At 40.3% G+C, this 23,950-nt stretch overlaps 1 protein-coding gene across 3 annotated transcripts in view; it reads left to right on the top strand.

Annotated features, from left to right (window-relative positions):
- Positions 1-306: 306 nt before the first annotated feature.
- The window catches only part of COL8A1 (collagen type VIII alpha 1 chain), a 140,264-nt gene continuing 116,620 nt past the window's right edge, over positions 307-23,950 (top strand). For 2 of the 3 annotated variants that reach the window (XM_055316326.1, XM_055316325.1), the window contains exon 1: positions 307-408. The gene's annotated coding sequence lies outside the window, so the exon portion shown is untranslated. The remainder of the gene's footprint in view (positions 409-23,950) is intronic. The other variant, XM_055316324.1, reaches the window with a different exon arrangement.

The raw sequence follows: 23,950 nt of genomic DNA, 5'->3' as shown, positions 1-23,950 counted from the left end.
CCCCAACTACTCCCGTCCTCAAAAGGGAGAGAAAAAAAAAAAAGTCCTACAAAACCAGAAAATAATCCAAGGCCTCTTTCCTTCCAGATCCTGCGTGTTTGTGGCTCTCGGTCCCGCACGCACTTCCTCCCCAAGCCTTTCCCCTGCGGTCCGCATCCCTCTACCTCTCTCCGTCCGTCTTCCCTCGCTCTGCCCCTCCCGCCGCCCCCCCCCCCGCCTCTGCCCCCCGCCCCCTCCCGCCGCCCCTGCGCGCTGCTCCGGCCGCGCGGCTCCTGCCCACCTACCGTGCGGGCCGCCCCGCCCACCTGCCCATAAAAGCCCAGAGCGTGTTAGCGGGCGCGGGGCAGAGCGCCTTCCCGGTCGTCTCCGTGGAGCCCCCGAGCCTCGCCCGGATCTTCCGAGCTCAAGGTAAGCGCCCGCTTCTGCCGGCGGCCGGCCTCCGGGGTGCGGCGGCGGGTGGGAAACGGGCCTGAGGCTCGCTGAGCAGCCTCCTAGGGATGCCAGATGGGCTGCTCCCTTAGCTAGCAACTGGTTCGAAAACAAACTTCTGTTTGAACGGTGAAATAAAAGTTCATTTTGGGCAGAAACAGCGGCATAAATACTGCAAGAACCTTCTCTCTTTTGAAAATCACTTTCCCCCCTTTGCTGCCTTGCTGAAGTCAAAATGTGTCCGTTCGGGGTGTGTTTTACTGACGTTTTTCATTGTAAATCCTTCATCTATCAGTGGGGGCAAGGGAGACTTTGTCCCATTGTCAAAAATATACTTGAAAAGAACACAATTAGTTTCCTAAAAATAGCACAGTCAAAAGGTCTGCTAACAATTTTGCGATGTTTTCCAAACCCCCTAAGACAGCTTCTGTGAGCCCTTTAAAAAGTATCTTTCCAGGTTTAAGTGCTTGGAAAAAATGATGTGAACCGGTGCCCTTTGCACAGGGACGGTAATCAGGTGGCTGGTAGATAGGAAAGAACAAATCCAAATTTACAAGCTGGGGCAAAATGTGTTCTCACAAAGCTATCTTTTCAAGACTTTCTGAAATGAGAATTCTGTTGGAACCAAGGAAGTGCATGAAAGAACTTCATGAATTTCTATACATACACCTAAACATAAAGCGTTTCAATATGTTTCACAGCAAGAGGAAAACACGGGCCAGATTATACAATTCCTCTGTGTACACCAGGCGGTCGTAAAGAGAGATCAGCTCAAAGGCTTTGCAAGTTTGAACCCTGCTTGCCACCTTCTTTCCCCCTGTCTAGCGAATTAGAATCCACCCACTCCGCACCCGATTCTCAGAGCTAGCGGGTGGTTAAGCTACCATCACATGTGGAGACCACTCTCTCTTCCTAGTTCTCAAGTCGGAGAAAGAGGACAGTGCACCTGTGACAGGAAAAAACAGACTCCCGGCTACTTCTGTATCCCCAGACACTTGGTCCACGACGTTTGCTGTCAAAATCTGTGGGTTGTGTGGGATGCAACTCTCTCATGTGGGAGAAAAACGCTCTTCAGATATTTCCTCTGGGGATTTAATTGCACAAGACGGCTTAGAGACAGCAAAGCAAAGCTGGCAGGCAGGAAACCAAACCACTATTTCAGCCCTTAAAGTTCTTAAAGGAAAAGAGGAAAAGTTTCACCTTTTTTTTTTCTTTTTTGGTTTATCTCTGTTCACTTCCAAAGGGGAAACTCACCAAAGCTGTAAATAATTCTTCGCTATCAAACAAAGCGAAATTATCAGAAGTTTAACTGAGGGTGTCTGAAAGCTTTTCTCTGCATCGTTTACACCACAAAAAAAAAAAAAGAGAGAGAGAGAGAGAGATAATCAAGATATATTAAAATTCCATTGGCGTGGAGGGAATTCAATGCTATTATTCAAATGAAAGACTTACCCGGAAAGCTTTCTGTCGTACAAAATTTTGCTTCATTGGAAAAAATTATTGCAGGGAGTGTGGTTTCCTTAAAGAAAATGATATAAAATTACTATTGGCCGATAGTGTGCGACCTGAGCGTATTAAAATACCTTTCATCTCGAGCCACAGTGCAGACTGCTTGCTTCATAGCTGATGGGAGTGGGTAGGGGACCAGGACAAGAGCACAGGTACGGGAAGGCCAAGCCGAGTGTATGACGTGTCCACACTAATTCCTCTTTAGGTGGTGCCTGACTCATGCCATCGTCTCAAGGGTGAAAATACACTACTTCATTCACCAGATTTCCCTTGAGGGAAGTTATCTTTTCTGGGAGAGAGAGAGAGAGAGAGAGAAAGTGCTCCCAACATAAAAGAACTCCTGTTATTCCTAAATTTGGGGATGAAAAGTGTTCTCCCAGAGTTTGCTTCTGCTTTTCCTGGCAGCTGATCCACTCTACCAGCTATGAACCACTTCCCCCTGTGCCATCAAGTTCAACACCCTAAATAACCGGGTGAGATAATGGAGATCCCTCATGATCTAACTTTCCCAGGCCCTTTACTGGGCTCTTAAAGTGATTCTCTCCCCTGTCGCGTACATATCAGCCACGATGACTCTTCTCAAGTTTTTTTTTTAAAAAAATCAGTGTTGGGGTTTTATGTGGTTACCCCAACATATCCCTTTTGTACCAGGTGCGGAGACCCCACAGGAGTCTCCTCTTTATGCCATTGTATAGCTGTTCCTGGATTGGCTTCGTGGCCATACCAAAGTGACACTGTCCTAGCAGGCTTGCCCGACTCCTTTAAGTGTTTCTCATAAAGTCCGAAGGAGCACTGCCTGTTTCACCAGAGACACTTCTGGCCACGTCGAGGGCCTGCTACATCTGGGGAAACACACAGTTGAAATTTTCTACAATTCTCACAATTCTAAAACGCCGTTCTTTCTATGACCAGAAAGTGTATCCCACTGTTTTGTGCCATTTGTACTACAAAAATCCAAGAGAAGAGAATGGGGATGAGAACTGAGAATGAAGCCAGGAGGAATCTCTCCTAGGAAGTCCCCTAGGAGACGAGAAAGAGCAGAATCTCTGTTGTAAATGCAGATTCTTTTTGCCTCTATCGATGTGAGCCATGAAGAGATGAGAGGGGCAAATATTCATATGCGATCTTGGCTTTTGTCTTAAATCAGTAAGAGTATTTCCACTAATACGTTATGATTCATCTGTTGTGCCCTTCTCTAACAGAGTGTAGACCAGTTCTAAAGACCAAAACGATTTCAAGTCGGCCTCCCATTAAAATCCATAGGACTTTGCCAGGTAACAATTTTAAAACCTATATTATGGGTATAAAAACCATCAGGACATTAATGAGTGGTTCACATTAACAAACCCACCCCTAACTTTCCCAAAGGACCCAGTGTTGTGTAATTATTTGCAAGTGAGAAGTTAACAGCAACAGTTTACTCCTTACCTATGGTCCCCCATTTTGGTATGGTAACTTGCAGACCGATTGAGATGCGGACGTATTTCCCAACCTCTGGTCCTGCCAGTTAATCCTCTGAAAACCAGGTCTTTCTTCATGCATTGGCTTCCTTTTCTTCCACCACGTCTTCATAAACAAATATATGCATAATTTAAAGAAGGTACAGATCTTGAGACTAGAATCCAGGCTTCTGAGAGACGCACCGTTTCTAATTATTCAGTGAAAGGAAAAATTAAAGGAGAGGGGAGGAGGAAGTTAAGGGGAGAATGAATGCTCTTTGGAATTTAGAGAATGTTTTACTTTAGCATTTTGTGAAATGCGCCTCTTACTACTTGAAGCATCTACAACTTAAAAAAAAAAATTCTAAATTTTAAAAAAGACCAGCTCACTAGTTGTTACAAAATGCTGAGGTTATAATGAAAAAGATCTTCCAATGGTGTGGTGGTCATGAACAGCAGTTTACACCCCACCGTACTGAATGAGAGCTCTGCTAAATTTGCCCTTTCCAGAAAGGCAAGGAGTGAAGAGTGGGAATGAAAATTAAGCACATTTCAGCACCAGCAGAGCAGCCACTAATCGGACATTCCACTATCGCTTTGGTAACTGTGTTTGCTGTTTGAGGAAGGAATAGTCTGTCCTCAAGCAAATAGATTTGCAGGAAGGGGGTTAGAGGGAGTCACACAGGGTCGGAATGTGTATAATCTAGGGGCCCTGTGCACACAAATCCTCAAAGCCACTGAAATTGCATGGAATCAAACTGAAGTGATTGAAACAAAAATGTTTCTGAAAACTGATTATAGAGAGCAATCAGCTAAAATACTACTGAACTCTAACTTCCATGTAGCCTAACAGCACCTATAGCTGATGATATACAATACTGCAACACACCTGGTGGCTCACCTTCAACCTCCTCTAGTAATTTTGGGTTCACTGCCATGGTCCTTCCTAGGAAATGAAAACCTCCCTTCTCTCCCTCAGCACAAGATTTGCAGATGCATCCCTCACCCTCCTCTGGTACCCTCATATTTCTTTCAGTAGGAGAAATCTCTTTTTAGTTATTACAGATCAAGTTTCCAGAGTACCACTCATATGGATTTTCTCATTACCAAAAGTGTCCTCCTTCTCTTAAACGGGATGTAAATTTTCACTCCAACAAATGAAAATGCTGTACATGTTTGTAAACCTTAATTCATCTATCTCGAAGAAAGGTAATTTAAAATTGCTATTGACTCCAGCAGGCCCCTCTGAGATGACGTTTCTAAACGCTTTATCTAGTCCCTATTCTAATTTCTTGAGTATTACACTTAGAGAATCACAGAATATAAATGCTGGAAGGATCTTTGGAGCTAATTTTAACTAAAGTTAATTTTATAGATGAGAAAAGGTCAGAGAATTGATGTCCTACCCAAGGTCAGCCAGACGTCTATAGCAGAACTAGGGCTTTAGTTTAGGTAGCCAAACTCTGAACAGTGCTCTATCTTGGATAACTAAGATAACTAAAATTGTGTTTTCCCCATACAGTATGTATCAAAGATGTCTTAAAATCTGATTCCAATATTTATGTGACAAAATAAATATATTATCTTGTGATGGTTTATAGCATAACCTTCTTCTCCCCAGCAATAGACAATGTGTTGGTAATAAGACCTTACTCCTTTCCAGGTCTTTAATGAGAAAAAAGGCAAAATATGCATAAAGAACAACCAGAGGAAACTTTGAGACACAAATGGATTGAGGGGTGTAAGCATGAAATGTGTCGTGTCAGAGGAGAGGGGTCAAGGGCCCGAGTATAGAGACAAGATAGTGTACCTAAGAGGGCTCATTCCATCTTAGAAAAGAGAGAAACACCATAGTTTTAAGGTGCTGGAGAAGAGATTTTTAATATGTCTGATCCAAGTGGCCTCTTGTTAAAAGGCAGACACAAGATAAAGTGAAGACCTACATGAAGGTAGAGCTAAGAACTTGTGGCTTAGGTGGCCAAAATCGAGGTTGGAAGAATAAGAGATAAAAAGATTTTTAATATGTCTGATCTCAAATGTTTGGGAGATAAAATCCTATTTGGGTCAGACTCCTTTCAGTACAATGCCATTTGGGGACCGACTCACATGGGTAAAAGTTTTACAGGTATTACTCTTGGGGCACCTGGGTGGCTCAGTGCTTGAGCATCTGCCTTCAGCTCAGGTTCTGATCTCGGGGTCCTGGGAACGAGTCCCGCATCCGGCTCCCCTTTTTCTCCCTCTGCCTATGTCTCTGCCTCTGTCTTTGCGTCTCTCATGAATAAATAAAATCTTTTTCTTTTTTTAAAAAAAAGCAAGCATGACATCTTATTAAAATTCTTAACCCTTGATTGCACGTCCACTAGGAAGAGAGCCTCATTTGACCTCTGACTTGACTGACCTGGCATACTAACTCCATGAATGTCAAGTCATCAAAATGTTCCCTGCTAAGGTAATAATACAGTTTTTGGTAATACATAAAGTTATTCCAATATAGAAAATGATGAAGGTAGAAAAGAATATTCTTATATCATTTCTGGAAATAATTTACCCTGAATAAGTGGACAGATGTTACCCCACATGCTTCTTCACTTTCCTCTAAAGCCTGACAATTGTTTGCATATCTTTGAAATAGTACTTGTGTTTCTGAAATTGATTTATTGTATGTTAAAATATACATAGTCTTTGACTAAGCATCATCGTGAAAACATTCTTTTAAGTAAGTCTCTTGAAGACTCCTTCTCTTAAGCTCTCTATTGATGTGTTTACATCATAGGATATTTAGGCATTGGCATCATTTGATGTGCTGAGATTAAAGACAATCACTTCATGTGCTACTTTTCCAACTCTAGCTGAATAGGCCTGGGTGTGGGTGTCAGCTGTTGGCTTCTCCAGGAAATAAAATGTGTCCAGCCTGTTGGGGCGCTTCTCCAGTCCTCTCTGTTAGCTAGATAAAACAGCTGTTTTTCTGAATGTCTGGGCCAATGACCTCCATAATTCAGACTTCATGTACCAGGGCAACTTTGGCTGGTTTGTGCAGAAATTATGCTACCCAGGAGCAGAATGGGTAAATCACAACTGCCTTCAGTTCAACAGGAGGACAGTGAATCTTAAAACTGTTGGAAGAGCATTGTCCCGGGGCAGCGGGGAGACATCTTGGCAGCTATTATTGTGCTTGGTATGTTCCTCCAACCGTCATGCCATATGCACTCAAAAGATAAACCTAAACTCGGTTCATAAATTCAAAGTGATGACTGTACATCATTAGATTTCTTTAAAGATCTTTACTTAGCAATAATCTAGTCTTAAAGTCCAGAGGTCATGGTGTTCATCAGTGCTATACATCCAAACAAGTGGCCTCTTGTTAAAAGGCAGACACAAGATGAAGGGAAGACCTACATGAAGGTAGAGCTAAGAACCTGTGGCTTAGGTGGCCAAAATCGAGGTTGGAAGAATAAGAGATAAAAAGAAATCTGCAGCAAAAATTTGCTATTGGATCCATAACTCCTAATTTAACAATGTCTAGTTCCCCCTCTAGCTTCTGGTTTATTCTGTTCAAATGAGTGGGGACAGAGTCATTGACCAGTAGAGGGAGCCACGGGGCTGAGTGTCTCAAAATTGAACAAACTGACCTTCCCAAAGAGGGCCTTTAGATTTGAATTTTTTCTGATACAAGGCAGAGCCAGGTGTCCTTTGTAACCAGTGGCTAAAATATACTATAGGAGTGTGTCACATTGTTGGTTTTCTTTAAAAAGAAAAAAGAATACCAATGTAAGCCTCTAGGAATAAATCACCTGCATTTCAGCAATGCCAGAAACGTCCAGGCTTATAGAGGTTTATTTGAAAGAAAACCAAAGCAATCTTAGAAAATGTTCTTTCCAAGGCCACCACCAGCCAAGACTAAATGCTCAGGACTAAACGCTCAACTCAGTAAAAAACAAACCGTGGCAGCTGGGGGTCAGTGAGAGAAGTACAGGGAAGCTCAAACCCTGAGATTTCATGAGCTTAAAAGGAAGTCCTGGTGCCCTGCCGTGACTAGACCCCCCTGTTAACAGGAGCAGGAAGGGAGCTGGGGAAAAGAAGGAGGTAGAAATGGGCCAAGCAGGATTCTCCGAGATGGCCCAGAACCTGCACTCCTGGATCTGAGTCTCTCCAGGGAGCAGCCAGGGCCTTGCCTAGACCGAAGTGAATACCTTTCCATTGAACGTTTCCATTGCACAGCTGTGTTGGGGATGGCTTGTTAAGACTTGAGACACTTGCATAATTCAGAACCCTTTGGGGGATAGAGATCAATTAGGACCATAAAAGAAAAATCCCTGGCACACCAGAGAAGGGCTGCTTGCTTTGTACAACTTATGACATTCACAGGAATACAGAACAATCCTCTTTCTATTTCTGATGTCAGTACAGATGAAACTATGGAGTTGGTATGCATGTAGCCTAAGAAGCCCCCATTCGAGAAAATCTTGTGTTTTAATCTCAAAAATACCTTGACTCTTTTGGGGGTCTTGGGAAAGTCATTAAAGTCATCTCTGTGCCTTAATTTATCTTAAATAGAAGAACAATTCTCAAATACCCACTCTCTTTATCATTTAGAGACTCTTGAGGTCTTGCCGATTATTTTGCAGACTGATGCTACTTAAGCATGCATTGTTACTGTTACTTACACAGTGAATGGATTATGCTCAAAACACCTGGTAATGGCTCAGGGTATTTTTGCAGAATCAAGTCAAAATGGAATAAAATTCCAAATAGGCACGTAACCTTTCAAGATGTAGCAAGAGCATTTTTGTTCCTTAAAAAAACTAAAGACAATTCCTCATGTCTCACAGAGCCAGACAAGGTCAAGGGTAAGTAGAAAAGGAAAAGAAACTATTAAAATATGGTTTAAGAGTCTCAAAGGGCCTCTGTGTTCACTTGTCCATCGTTTGACATTAGTTAAAGATAATTCCCCACACACAAGAAAGGTTTTGTGTCTTTAAAATTCTATTTTAGGAACGCCTGGGTGGCTTAGTGGTTGAACATCTGCGTTTGGCTCAGGTCGTGATTCCCAGGTCCTGGGATCGAGTCCTGCATCGGGCTCCCCGCAGGAAGCCTGCTTCTCCCTCTGCCTGTGTCTCTGCCTCTCTCTCCGTGTCTCTCATGAATAAATAAATAAAATCTTTAAAAATAAATAAATAAAATTATATTTTAACTAAAGAAAGATATTTTTAATAATGATGTTGTATTACGTAAAACCTGAAATGTTGCTCCTTCAGAATTTTCCCAAGTTGTGTTTCAAAAACAGTAGTACCTGAGATATTAATATGTGTTTATACAGAAAAAGCTTCTATGGTCAAATAATTTTAGAAATACTCATTGAAACAATACGATCAGTTTAATTCACTGCAAGTGTCACAAGGACCTTAATATGCAAGTGTCACAAGGACCTTAATATGCTAATATTTTCATTTTTCAAAAATGTGTGCCCTAAACTTATTTGCTGACAAACCTTCCAACCTGAGAGCATCTCTTGGGACTGGTATTCTATGGAACAACTTGGGAACAGTTTAGAAATCACTGTCCTACTTCATTATTTTAAGATCTACCAGGACATGGTAATTTCAGTGTTGCTAGTTATTATGTAAAACACATTGGGTGTCAGTGTAGGTTATGTACTATGTCAAACCATAAAGTGAGAAACAATTTCAGTGTAATTTCCAAACCCACATAAAAGAGAAACAAAAGAAGATGAACATGTTCATCAGGAACATGTTCAATGACTCAGTTCTTCATAACAAAATAGCAGAAATACCAGAAAAATTTAAGTGTTTTAAAAATCTAAAAAGATAAGTAGATGATAGGAAGGAAGGAGGGAAGGAAGGAAGGAAGGAAGATTGGACAGATATGAAATGATTTCTTCCTTCTTCTTTCCCATTGTCTAGAGAGTATGTATAGAGAAATGATCATAATAAGCAATAAATTCAGTAAACAAGGGGCCTACATAACTTCACAAATCAGCTCAACAATCTCTGATCTGATAATTCTGCTTCACCTTAACCACTATTAATGACTAAGGTCATTAGCCAGACTTCTTCCTTGAGCATTTACTTTCTCATCATAAACAGGAAGTTCATTCCTATAATAGGATCACACTTACTGGTATTCTAGTCTATCTTGCTTATATAAGGGATTATTTGGTTTTTTGATGACACTCAGACCGCCAACTCCTGTGAAATTCCCTATTTCTTTTAGGGCCATACTCTGGGAATTCTCTTTTCCTTTCACAGGGGTAATGCCTAAAAGTGTCAGAATGGAGCATCCTCTTCTCACAGTCATCCAAAGGAGCAACTCAAACTCATCATTAGTAGTTATAATAATAGATATGATTGATTAAGTGTCTAACAGGATGAGACATTATGTTGTTATCTCTATTCTTTAAATCAACCCTACAAGAGTAGTATTATCATTCTCAATTTGAAGATGAGAGAAATGGAGCCTCTACTCGGTCAGGCAACCTGCCCAGGGTCACACAGCTAGCAAGTGGCAGAGCCAGCGTTCCCTTTGAAGTCACACCGCAAACTTTATACCCTTCCTGCTCCTCACACTGCCTTTGTGGTGTCTTCTAGTGTCATAAAAGAGAGAAAAAAACATCAATTCCCTGTGACAATGCCTCTGACTCATAAAGAAAGTGAGAGAATTCCAGTGGCTCTGTTCCTAGACACTGCCGACTGGCTCTGTTTCTTGTTTAATACTGTGATTTTAATTTCTTTTTCTTTTCTGTATTTTTTCCTAAAAGCATGCTGTCATTTTGGAGCCAAAAAAGTAAGGGCTCTGTAACTAGAAAAACCAAAACCAAAAAAGAAAAAAAAAAAAAAGGCTATCATTTCTCCCTCGAGTAATTTGTAAGGGCTAAGGTTTCTCCATAAATTCTCCCAAAGTGATCCCAAGTTGCTTGGCATCAGTTTAGGAGACAGAGTGACAACCTAGCATGTCATTCCTGAGGCAGTAGAAATTCCCATGATGATATGAGGAACAGACGGAACAAAGGCATTACAGCACATTAAACGAACTTGAAGCTGGCTTGTCAGGTCTTTCTCTTTGGTGTTACTTTTATTACCATCCATAGCCAGATGATGAGAGGCAAGACAACCTCAGTGATTCCCTCAGGCCGTGTGAGTCACCTAGAAAAATGTCTATATTGTCTACACCTGCTGCTTAACCGGCAGTGAGGGTCTATATGAAAATAAGTATACCTCGAGCCCTTCCTTCTTGTCATGCCAAAGACAAAGGAAGAAACAAGGGCTAGTTCTTTTCATATGGTCACATTCTGCATCCTTTTTTTTTCTTTTTTTTTTTTTTTTTTGCTTTTGTACTTGATCTCCCCTCTCTGCCTGTGGTATTCCCTACTTAATCTACTGAATTAATTTGTACTCCTCCTCCAAGATTCAGATCAGGTATCTTCAGCTTTGAGAAGGCATGTCTCCAACCCACTTGCCCCAGGTGGCACTGTGTCCCTCCACTGTGCTCCCTCCTTCTCCGGGCACAGCCCCGGCATGGCCATGGCCATGCTGTAGAAATGGACATGTTCTACGTGCAAGACTGTGAGCTCCTTGTAGAAGGATTCTGGCCTCGTTGATCTCTGCATCCTCAGTACTTAACACATAAGAGGAACCTAATAAAAGTGAAAAGGGAGGAAAGGAAAAAAAGGGACCGGGGAATAGAAAACAGTGATCGGTAAATGAGAAGTCTCTACATATACTTTTCTCTGTCCCCATAGATTGTTCCAAGAAAACACAATTTTACCAAGTCCATTTACACTTGTGCCCATACATATAGTGTTACGAGGGTTACACTTTTCTGTACAGTGTTAGAACCCTGGTGCACAAGATGAACTCCCATTGGTATGCTAATATTAAATACTGGCCTTCTCTCTACTAAATCATATGAGGAAAAATTATTTGTTGGGTGGTGCCACTGTCCCAGGACTGTCAGTACTCTGAGATATTCGTGACATTATGAAACATGGCACAGACACCTTAGCTTGCCAGTCAAACACCTCAATCTCTCTCAGCCCAATCCATCTTTCCAGCTTTATCCCTCTCCAGTCTATAGCAGGAATCTGACCTGAGCCACAAGAGTCATTATTCCCCCAAACATCCTCTCTCCTTTTCTCTACTGAATGTGCCCCCATTGTTCTTTATACTGGTCAAAATAACTATAAATTCAAGGTCTTATTAAAGTCTTCCCAAATATTGTAGCCATCATTGATCCTTCTCTCTATTCTCAACTGATAAGCAGTTGCTATAAATGTCACTTACATGTTGCCTGTACACTATCATGTTGAAGAAATCGGAGCTGTCTGCTAGGATTTTCCGTAGTGATAAAATGTGCTCTATCTGAGCTCGCTGGTGTGATAGCCACCAATCACATAGCGGCAACTGAGCCTTTGAAATGTGGCTAATGCAACTAAGACACTGAATTTTTGAATTCTATTTTATTATAATCTCCTTAAATTTAAAATGCCTACTGTATTGGAGTATTTTGTGTATTTGGAGTATTGGAGTATTTTGTGTATTGAACAACACAAAATATTTAAGTTTCCTTGTGCCATGTCTTGTATCCCTTGATGAGCATATAAACCTCGGAAAAAATTGAAAAAGATGCATTTATTATCCCAAGTGAATGCCATGACCACAGTAGTGTTCTTTAAATATTGTGTTCAGTGCATTGCTTCACTACCTGCCTCTAATTCTATATTATCTTAAAGAAATCTTCTTCCCTACATATTTAATTTTAATAAAATACTACAGATGGTATTTCTTTTTTGTTTGTTTGTTTTTGCTGGTTTTAACTCACACAGAGTGGCACTGTTTTGCTATCTGGATCCTTTATCACTATATAAACAAAATGAGATAAAGAATGATTTGAATTGAGTCTTTCAAAGAGAAAGTTCCATTATTCATTGCCATCTCTTTTCTTTTCCCTTTTTCCCTTTTTAAATACCTGGTCATAGAATTGCTTCAATTTTCAATATGACTGTTTCTACAGAGAAAGACTGTCCTGGGGAATCTGAAACAAGTTCAGTAAGAGTTTTTTGCTTTTCTGTCTCCCTGAAACCCCATGACTCTCTGAAGGAAGGTAGTTCTGTATCATAGATTTTCCCAGAGCATTTTTGTCTCTTTTTCTAGTGAACAACCTGAGGCTCTTTGAAGAAGGGTAAAACTTCTACCAGAAGGTCATGGGAGGTCACATGTCTTTGGAATTTAACAGTGATGCACCCCTGGCACTTGCTGGCTGACCAGCGGCCCTTCAGGAATCATCATGCCAACAGGCCAACCATGCAATAAAATCCTGTGCCTGGCAAAGCCAAGAGCAAAGTGATCAAACAGTCTGGTTGCAGATTAGATTCTAACTTATTAATAAGCCTTCAGAAAATAAACCAGATTGAGTCTTTAACAGCAACAGTTTACAGGAGATATTTAATGATTTCAGAAGTCGGCCACACCACATGCTTTCCTTCTGACTCAGTGAAGAGCGGGACAGGGGCAGAAGACACGCTCAAGAAGCCAGAGCAATCAGCTGTATCTTTTCCATTTACAGCTAAGTTTATTTGGAGCGACTGGAAAAACTTTCAATGAAAACTCTTTTTAAAATAATAAAATAAAAGAATTTACCCAGCTATCATGAGCCAGACAACATCGAGAAATAATTATGGGTGTGTATTTTCCCCTGCCTTGTAAAGTATTTACAAATTATAGCATGAGCAAGCTCTAAAGTAAATGGTAAAGATAGTAATAACATTTAACTTGTAATTTTTTTATATTTAGCCATAAAAGAATCACCATGTGTTTAAGTCACATTTGAATACATATAAATAAAATTCTCATCTGCAGACGTGAGCCAGTGACTAAAGAAAGAATCCATGGCTCCTTTTCAACAGAGCAAGAACACTGGAGAGGCTTAGGACCTTGTTTTTATAAAATAGAATTCATTATCACCACATCAGCAAAAGCATTAGTAAGTATCTTAATTTGGGAACTTTTAAAAATTAAGAGAATGATACTGACAATAATAAACTTTGTAGAAAAATTTACTGTTTATAGACTTTATATATTTATGATGTGTTGTATATTCATTCCTTCATTTGAATTAGATAGAGGAAGATTTTATCTACATTTTACACCTGAGGTAGTGGAGGCTTAGAAAGAGTAAGCAAATCTCATTTAATAGTGAATGTTGGAGCTAGACTATGAACCTAGATCGTTCTCCTCCTGAAGCCTTCTTCTTTCTACTAATTCAGGCTGAACTTTAACTGTACCACATCCAGAGCATCGTGGCAGCATAAATCAGAAGCTATAGCAAAGGAAAGCAGAATGATCTGAGAGTTAGTAAACAGAATTCGGTGAATAAGAATGTGCTTTTCAAGAAGATAAAATGCAAATAAGATATTATTCAACAATTAAAGCAATTAATGTTTATTGAGGATTTACTCTGTGCCAAACAGAATGCTGAAGATTTTTTTCTTTTTTTTTTTTTGCATTTTATCCTGATCATTTTCTTTAAAGACAGGAAACTATGTGAGAGAGTTAAAGAACTCCCTCAAAGTCATATAGGTATGAGTAACGGACTCATAACATAAAACCAGTAGATCAAATTCCTGAGCTTTCTTCTTCAACTGCTACATCATTGACATTTTATCCCCAAAGAATCATTCACAATATCCTATTACTGATCTATAGCACACAGATTTTCAGTGGTGGAAGGACCAGTGACAAAAGAAATGCCACTGATGATCAGCAGGAATAGTTTTGTAGGTTGTCTTCTACACAGTTTATGATTTTAAAGGACGTACGATCCATTTTCTAAAAAAAAATATTTATTGATTTATTTTACAGAGAGAGTGCACAAGTGCAAACAGGGGGAGGGGCAGAGAGAAACAGATTAAATCCTCCAGCCGACTCCCCGCTGAGCGTGGAGCCCCAACAGCAGAGCTCAGTCCCAGGACCCTGAGGTCATGACCTGAGCCGAAATCAAGAGTCTGTTGCTCAACTGACTGAGCCACCAAGGCGCCCCCAACACACCATCCATTTTAAATTTGTCTGTAATTTTTGAAGGATATTTCTAAAGCTGTTTTCTGATTAACACCAAAAAGTATGTCATTTATGGAGGAAGAAAATAAATATCTTAAATCATCTATGACAAGCCATTGTAGTGTCATGAATAAAAGTACTGCATTTGACATAAAAAGTCATGGGATCAAATTGCACTTTTGCCACCTAACCATGCAGCCATCCTGGGCAAGACAGTGAGTCTCACTGAGGCTCTCTTTCCTCTAAAATATGTCTGCTTCTCATGATTGTAATGCATGTTAAATGAGATAATACACGAGAAAACATCTGGTGCTTAGAAGGTGCTCAGTAAAGGTCATTTGATAATAATCATTGCCAATTATTGAGTGCTTACTTACGTACCAATAATAGCCACTTCGGTGAGTAGAAGCTTCGAGCGTTGCTTTCCACGGATTGCAAATAAGGGCACAAAGGATCTTTTTGCCTTGCAGTTCATCTGATGAACTCTGGACTCCTCCAGGATGATGCTGTGAGCATGTAAAGGTGGCAGTGTGGGCTATTTATGGGCTGATTTACATTTCTGGTCTCTGGGGTTTTTGGTTTGAGGAGGGCAGAGGGGTCGGTTTCTGTTTTGCTATTGCTGTTTGTTTGCTTCCTTCCATTAAATGGCACTGCATCAGTCTTCCGCGTTCCCCAAAGGAGGAAAGTCCATGATAGCTCAGTACTTTCCCAGTTCAAGGCCATCGCCCTCGCATGGCAAAGCACGTAATGTGTAGACAGCTGTGGAGAGCTCCTCGTCAGGAGAAAGATGGCTGTCCTGGGTGTCTCACCTAAGGTCTTAACTCACCCTACGGGCTTCTGGGGTTGCATGCTGCTATAGCCTTCAGTCCTGCCACCGAGGCTGCCAGTGTCTCAAATGCATCTTGGCCCCTCCATTTCGATGCAGTAGTATGCCTTCTTAGCCAAATAAATGCATGCTGCCTATAACGCTCAATGCCAGTACATCAAAATCTTTCCTTACATGAACTTTATTTTCCTGACAAAAATGTATTTTTTATTCCTATGTCTTAATTATCAAGAAATCTTTCAATCCAGACTCTTTCAGAAAAAAAAAAAAAAGAAGGCTCTAAGAAGCCCAATGTTAGAATAAGGAAAGTTGCAAGTTATAGCGGAAGGCATTTTAGTTCATAAAGACAACAGAGGAAGAACCACAAGAGTTTTAAAAGACTTTGTCCCTCCACTTCAATTAGCCTAGTTTTCTTTGTTTAGGACACCAATCTCAGCCTCACTTGTTCATTCCTTCAGCATGTAGATATTGGGGATCTATCATGTGCCAAGTCCTGCGCTTGGCACTCCTGCATTCATGACCTGCAGCTGAAAGGCATAGAAACCAATGAAAAGCCACTTGGAGTATAAATGCATGGACAATGTTAAGAACCCCCTTTCTTCTTTATCTTCAAAGGGAAGCCACTTTTGTGCATTTTTCATGCCGGTCAAGGTGTTCCAAGTCTCCTCGAGGGCCAGTGTCCTCTTACAATATGCCCATCTCCATTCAGCAAAGGTTCTCACACAAGGATAATAAATTCGAACCCATCCCACTCATTAGGTGCCAAAAAAAGTGATAAGTCAGCACGTTAATAGACATATTTCAGACATTCAACACATATATATAAATGTAAAAAACAGTAAGCTCTCTTTTAACTGGTATTCTTTCGACTAAAATTATTGTGAAATTTTAACTTTGTTGCCAGAGAGATGCAATTGATACTGATGGTCCTAGAAATGACACTGAGAGATCCTGAGGTCCTGGAATAGAGTCAGGTACTTTATTTCCAACAAACGCTTGTTGGATGAGTAGTCTCTGAATCACTGAGAAAAAATAAATTATCCTGAGCTGAGTTTTAGAATTGAAATATATTTAATGTACATTTCCATAACCTAGAATTCTAATTTCTGAAAACTTCAGCCTACAGAACACCACAAAAGACAAAAAGTAAGTCAAACATACTCAGTGGTTAAAAGAGAGTGGTCATGAAGGTTCATACTCATAATCCATCACATGAACTCCTCACTTCAAAACTCTTTGTTTCCGCTTTACAAATCATTCTAATGAATTTGGTTCTGCGAGTACTGAGAAGAGAGCTGACATGAGGTATCTAACTAGAATAGGGAGAGGGACTGCAACAAGTAAATGCACATCCATAGAAGCATGGAGCCTAGCAATAAAGGGAGAGCAGGAGAAACTATAAAGACAGAAGTGTTTTTAAAGCATGATGGCATTCATTGAGGAGCCAAGTAGCCCTATAGCCTTAGGAAGTTTCTGAGGGAATCATTGAATCAAGGCTGAATATAATTAGTGACATATTTAGTAGTGTCTTTTAAGAATTAAGGAAATTTCGTATTTTTAAATAATCATATTAAAACATATTTGGCTCCTCAGAGATGTAAAAATATCAGCTTTTGGAAACATTTAATTATCCAAACTCTCTCATTCTCCAGTTTTGGGAAAGTTGAGGTTATTCTAATAGACCTGAGTGTGTAAGCACATACACACACACTTATGCATATAATTATATGAAGTAGAAATTCATGTTAAGCTAGAAAACCTCATGTCCCTAACATGCAGTATAACGGATTATTAACTTTTTGGTTGTCAGCTTCCAATAAAAGCATGATCAAAGTGGTTACCTGGAATCCAAAACCTTGAATTCATGCTTTCTTTTCATCTACTGCAGCCGAGACCAGGGAAATTACCTCACTGCTTAGTGACTCAATTTATCTATTTGTATAATGAGAAAAACAAAAGCTTACCTCACAAGGGTCTGGTGGACTTTGTTCCCGTTTCAAAGCTTGGAAATGCTTAATATAAATCCCAATAATAGCCTGGTTTGGGGTTGTTATTTTTTAAGCAAACACCCCTCAAGGAAAAGATGCAAACTGGTCTTTCCTTGCTTTTCTTTCCTTACAAGCCTTCCTTTCCAAAGATCACCACAAAGAAACAAAGAGCCAAACACACTGACTCACGTCTTTTTCTAATAGTGTTGTGGTCAATTTGCTCCCGCATAAAAAACTAGTAGTGCAGCTTTGAACTCTGGGTTTTGGAAGGCCAAGAGTGGAAAAACGTCTTTAGCAGCAAGAACGGCACATTCCAAATCTGTCCAAATCTGTCCAGTGTTAGGAAAGTCCGTTGGGCCTGCAGTTCCCATCGAAGCCTTTGCTGCTATCAAACTTTCTGACAGAAGAAGGGGCTGAACTTTGCCTTTTGATGAAGTGGTGAGTCGGGTATTTTTTGTCCCGTCAGATGCTACTCATTCGAGCCTTAAGATGGTTTCTCAGTTCGTACTTGCCTTTAGGACAAAGGGGAGAATGGTGTAATTTGGTGCCTGGAAAAGGTGGCTCCATCCTTCTTGGGGAGGAAAACTTCTACATGGTTCGGAAAGCTAAAGGTGCCCTGAGAGTCTCCGTGGGGATTTCTGATACCCTAGTTGGTTATTACATTCCATCATTGTCATGCTTTCTGTTTTCTTTGGATGTTGCTCTCTTAAAGTCTGTCACCATCTAATAGAGTCATAGAACTCCATAGTCTACGAAAGTACATTCACGATCTGAAATACGGACGTACGTAAGTCTTGGTACATTTCGAAGCGGCTAGCGCCATTCTTTGGCTCCTAAGATTGAGCAGCTGGCTTATCCTACATATCATCCAGTTGAAGAATTTATCTCAGTACTAAACTCTTACCACCTAAAGCGCTTGAAGGACATATCGGGTGCTTCACTCTTTTCTCTCTGGGAGGAAATTTCCATAAAAACCCACTACACATCTCACCTGCAGACCATCCTGTCCTTTGCTCCTTCCCTCCTGCTACAGTGGAAGAGATATTTCTCACATCTTCCCTGGGTGCTTCTCATCCACCCCTCCTGCCTTCTGGGGACTTCACTCTGAATCATTTGCACCATCTGCCTAGTGCAGCTTTTTCATCTGCAGTGCTCTTTTTCAACACAGCCCAGATTGTGACTCACCTCTGCTTAAAATCTTTCAGAGGTATTTCATGGCCCTCAAATTAGAGCCCAAACTCTATCACAGGATTTACAATGTCTCTTGTGGTCTAGGCCTGCCCATCTTTCCAGATCCATTCCTTGTCTTGCCTCCTGCTGTCACCAACCCCACTCTACAGTCAGATTTCTCCTAAAGTGCCATAGCTCTTCTATTTTAGGGCTTTTGTCCACACCGTTCTTTCTGCCTTCTCATCACCTCCCAAACCTGATCGTTTCCAGAAGACTTCCTCGACCCCCGAATTGGATTAGTTGACCTGGATATACACTCTTACATTGTCCCAACATCTCTCTATGGCACCTAACACTCTCACTGCAACTGTTTCATTAACTGACTGTCTCTTCGACTGGTCTGTAAAGGCTGTTATGGCCTGAGCCCATCTGTCTTCTAACCAGTGTGTCCCCAGCACAGAAGTCTGAAACTTGAGTACAGATATTCAGTAGTTGCTGAATGGAAGAATGAATGAAGGACACATAAATGATAGAGAAGCACAGATAAGGGGCAAGGCAGCAGATCTAAGTATCAACCAGAGTTCTAGAAAAGGAGAGTGGTCAAAAGTCTGGCCAAAGAAGTCAGAAATCAAAAAGTCTTTAGCAACCAGCATTGCAAGGTAGGAATAAAAGATCTAAGACAGGCCCTTAGCAATAATATACTGTAAACAAAAACTGATAGTCACAATCCCTGGCCAGTCTCTCTCATCCTCATCTTGGGTAAAGTTTCCCAGATCTTGTCATGCATGGTCCAAGGACTACCTGCATCATGATTCCACACCCCTCAACCAGTCCTACTGACTCTGGATCTCACGGGGTGCCAGAAATGTACATTTCTAACCAGCATCCCAGGGGATACTTAGGCACCTTAAGGTTCTAGGCTTGAAGTCGGGACAATTACAATAGCTAGTCGAATAGGGAAAACAAAACAATAAGAAACAAAATCCTCCCCCAGTGGTGGCTAACTCAGTACTGTGAGCCCCCAGTTGCTCTCTGTGTGGTATATGAATCATGTAGAAGGACACCTTTGACCTGGCTCATCCACAATGAGCTAATGCATAGCTGTCTCATTGTTGGCCCTTAGAAGTTCCAGTAAGAATCATATGTATGGGGAGAGGGCTGTTTTCATGGCACTTTACTCATTTTCCCACTTAATTTTTCTCTGTGACCTCCCTTCTCCTATTTGAGGCATAACCCAGTAGAATCCATCTATGCATTCTGTCTGGACTAATGAATATTTAAACAACATTCAATAAAACAGTATTTCCTCATCCATGACCTGGACAAAGCACTAATAATAAATAATTATGAAAAATTCATTGTAAGCTATTACTCCTGAGAAAAGCAAAAATGTCCCTTTTATCCCCATTGAGCCTGTGGTTTTAAAGCTCTTTCCAATTATGCATTATTGTCAAAGAAAAATAATTAGATATGGCTGACTGAAAAAAAAAAACATCTAGAAAGTTCTATCTGAGGAAAAGACTCACCTCAAACCAACATTTCCTGTTTTGATCTTATGTTCCAAGCAGTTTCATTTTTTCCTTTAGGTTTTACATACAGTTTTGTCATTTATGGGCATGCTTATAATCTGTCATGTTCACAACGAGTCCAGAATAAGCACTGATTTTTGTTACTGTTCTATTATTTATAGCTTAAGATTACTCTTCACCTTTCTCCCAAGACTCTGTTCTGGCCATTTGATGTCAGTACACTGCATCTTAAGTCTTTGATAAACCAAAATGTATGTGATGTGGGCAGAAAAGAAACTACATCTTGACTTTCCCAAAGTCGTTTGAATCAAATTTTTTAAGTATAATTGAGAACATATTTTTACAAGCAAATAGAGCCAATAAACTAGAAAAGTTGTATGGAAGCACCAGGCCCCACTTCTCTGCTCTTTAATAAAGTGCAGCAGAGATCCTTAGGAACTGTGAGACACTTGTGTTCCAGCACAGAATCACACAGGGGGATGTGCTCCTCCACAAACATGGTTCATCTGTCACAAGTGCTCTGTGCAAAGCTTAGCAGGGAAAGAAGAGGAAACACGTAAGGACACCATGACTTTCTCTAACCTTCCTAATGTCATACAGGTAGTATGATTGAAGCGGGGAGAACCTCACTGCCTTTGTCCCTCTCTGGTCCCCAGATGTAAAACCCTGATTGTTTTCCTATTATTAGTATTTTTAAAAATATAACTACAAAGGAAATAGCCTCCTGGACCAGATCCCTTCCTCAGTTGCAGTGACACAAATCCCACCAAATCTGTAGGACACTCTTGCCCTTCATCCCATATCAGATATTTCAGTTAGCTTGGCCTTTCTGGCCCCTGAAACTAGAAGTCTATAGTGCTACAGTGGGGCTGGCAATGAGAAAGGATTCTGGGCTAAGAGATTGAATCCTTGGAATACACTGAATCATCTGGCATACTAGCTTCTCCTATAATTTCTCTAGCTATGAATTGGAGTGGATTTATTTACTCAATTTATAAAATGGCACCATTCATTAAAATAAATCACTTGAGGTAAAAGAACTGATTATAGAGCTTTTAGTCAAAGTAAAGTAAAAGCTTTTAACTCTAGGCCTGGGGGCAGAACCCAATGTCTGAGTTATAGTTTTTTACTGTATGTATGTGTTAAAGTTCTAAGGGACATGATTTGACCCAAATTTATTGAATCACTAACCATGATGTAACAGGCCCTTACTGTTTGAAGAACACGTGGCTATGTATAAAAATATCCTTTTCACTGTCCATGTCAATTTTTAAAATCTCTTAGGCAGTGCTGACAAGGGAATGGAGATAAGGGAACAGTCATACATTGGTAAGAGCCTAATTCAGTACAATTTCCAGAAGTTGAAATGATAATTCCACCCAAGAATCTATCCTACAGAAAATACTCATGTGTTTGCTTTAGGACATAAGAATAATGATGTTCATCAAAAGACAGAATCAATAGAGTGAAAAGGCAACCTACAGATTGGGAGAAAACATTTCTAAATCATATATTTGATAAGGGGCTATTGGCCAGAGAACTGCTACAACTGAACAACCACAGAAACAATAAAAATTTTAATGAGCAAAAGACATGAATAGTTATTTCTCTAAAGAAGCCACAAATAGCCAACAAGTACGTGCATGACAAGATGGTCAACATTACTAATCATTAAGAGACTGCAAATCAAAACCACAGTGATGTACCACCTCATACTCATTAGCATATCTAGTATTTTCAAAAAAATAAAACAGAAAATAACAAATATTGGTGAGGATATGGAGAAATCAGAACCTATGCACTTTTGGTGGCATGTAATATGGCACAGCCCCTGTGGAAAACAGTATAGCAGTTCCTCAAGAAATTAAAACTAGAATTGCTGTAGGACTCAGAAACTCCACCTCTGAGTAAATACCCAAAATAATTAAAGTCATGGTCTCAAAGATACATTTTACACCCATGTTACATAGCAGCACTATTCATTCACAATAGACAAAAGATGGAAGTAACCTCAGTTATTGATGGAGGGATAAAAGGATAAACAAAAGGTGGTACATACACACGATGGAATATTATTCATCCTTAAAAAGGAAAAAAATTCTCACACATGCTATAACATGGATGAAACTGGAAGACGTTATGCTAAGTGAAACAAGCCCGCCACAAAATGACAAATGTTGTATGATTCCACTTATATGAGGTAAGATGAAAAGAGTTCTGGTGATTGACTGCACACCAATATGGATGTACTTAATACTACTGAACTAAACACTTAAAAATGGTTAAAGTGGTAAATTTTATGTTGTATTTTACCACAATTTAAAAAAAATGTGTTGATTATAGTAATAGAAACCATTGAGAAGAGGTTGTGATAATACATGTATTAACTTAGAAGAACGTACAGGATCTATGTTTTGAATCAAAAAGCAATTTTTAGGACATGATTATAATGACTGTATTAGTTTGCTAGGGCTGCCATAACAAAGTACCACAAACTGAGTGACTCAGAACAATAGAAATGTATTGTCTCACAGTTCTAGAGGCCAGAAGGCCAAGACCAAGATGTCCAAAAAGTTAGCTCTTTTGGAAGGCTGTGAGGAAGGACATGTTCCATGCCTCTGTACTAGCTTCTAATGGTTTTCTGGCAATTTTTTAGCATTCCTTTGCTTGTAGATGATGCATCATCCCAGTTTCTCCCTTTATCTTCACATGGTATCCTCCTTGTGTCCATGTTGAACTCTGTGTCCAAATTTCCCCTTTGTATAAATAAGGACACCAGTTGTGTTGGATTAGGGGCTCACCCTACTCCAATATGACCTCATTTTAACTAATTATCTGCAGCAAACTTATTTCCAAATAAGGTCACATTCCAAGGTGTTGGGAGTTAGGAGCTCAACACATGAATTTGGGGAAGACACGAGTCAACCCATAACAATGATGTCATTGTATATGAATATATACAGGACTGGATGGTACACATCAAACCGCTAATTTGACTTGCCCCCTGGGAAATGGGGAATGAGGAGAGTGGGTGAGCAGTACTTACCCTCTTATCTCCACACTTTTGAATGGCTTGAAAAGTGTTCAACAAGCATGTATAACTATTGCAAATTCAAGAAAGCAACTTAAAAGCTTTTAAGACACCTTACAGATGTCCATCAAGGTATATATCAGGCTGCCTTGGAGATAAGTGGGAACAGCAACAATTGGGCGATCCAAAATTCTTAGAATACTTTTGGCATATCAGTGTACAAAGCAGTAATGTTCACCTAAAAAAGGCTGTGAGTCAGTGGCAGAGTGGAAATAGCATTGCACTAGGGGTCCAAGAGAGCCAGATGGAGTTCCATTTCTGGCACTAGTTAGCCATGTGACCTTATGTTCTTAACTACACTGGCATTTGGATTTTTATCTTTAAATATGTATGTAAATTTCAGGCCTGCACTACCTGTCCTACATTTATGCGGATCTGACTGAAACAGGTATGTTGTGCATTTGACTGAGCCTAAAAGTAGCCAACCATCACTTCTCCTAGACGATGATCTGGACATAGGAGGTCATTGATCTGATCTGTGTGCTTGAAGGACAGCGTTTAGATGTTATTCAATCATCAGCCTGACTGATGGCAGACTTACTCTTCCATTCTGCCTCTGCAAAGAGGCTATGCCACTTCCACTATTGCTAAGGGAAGGGCAAGTTCCACCACAGACCCATATGACAAACAGAGCTGAACTCTTCAAACCTGTGTCACTCTTCTACTAGAGCTTCTCTTCATTCCTCCATTCAGTCGGGAAATAATTATTAAGTACTCACTATAATAAACCAGGACTATACCAGGCCCTCAGATTTAATGATCAGAATAACAAATAATGTCTTTATTCAGTCCCATTAAGGTCAAGAAAACAATGTGTGAAATGTGTTTTTGGTAAAGGAATTATACAGTGTACAGGAGTGGGGGAGCTGTCTGCTTTCTGTGTAAGGGGCTTCTAACGAA

Source organism: Nyctereutes procyonoides, unplaced genomic scaffold, assembly GCF_905146905.1.
Source record: "Nyctereutes procyonoides isolate TBG_1078 unplaced genomic scaffold, NYPRO_anot_genome, whole genome shotgun sequence".
NCBI lineage: Eukaryota > Metazoa > Chordata > Mammalia > Carnivora > Canidae > Nyctereutes > Nyctereutes procyonoides.
The sequence above is the reverse complement of the archived record's forward strand: the minus strand, read 5'-3'. Positions and strand labels throughout refer to the sequence as shown.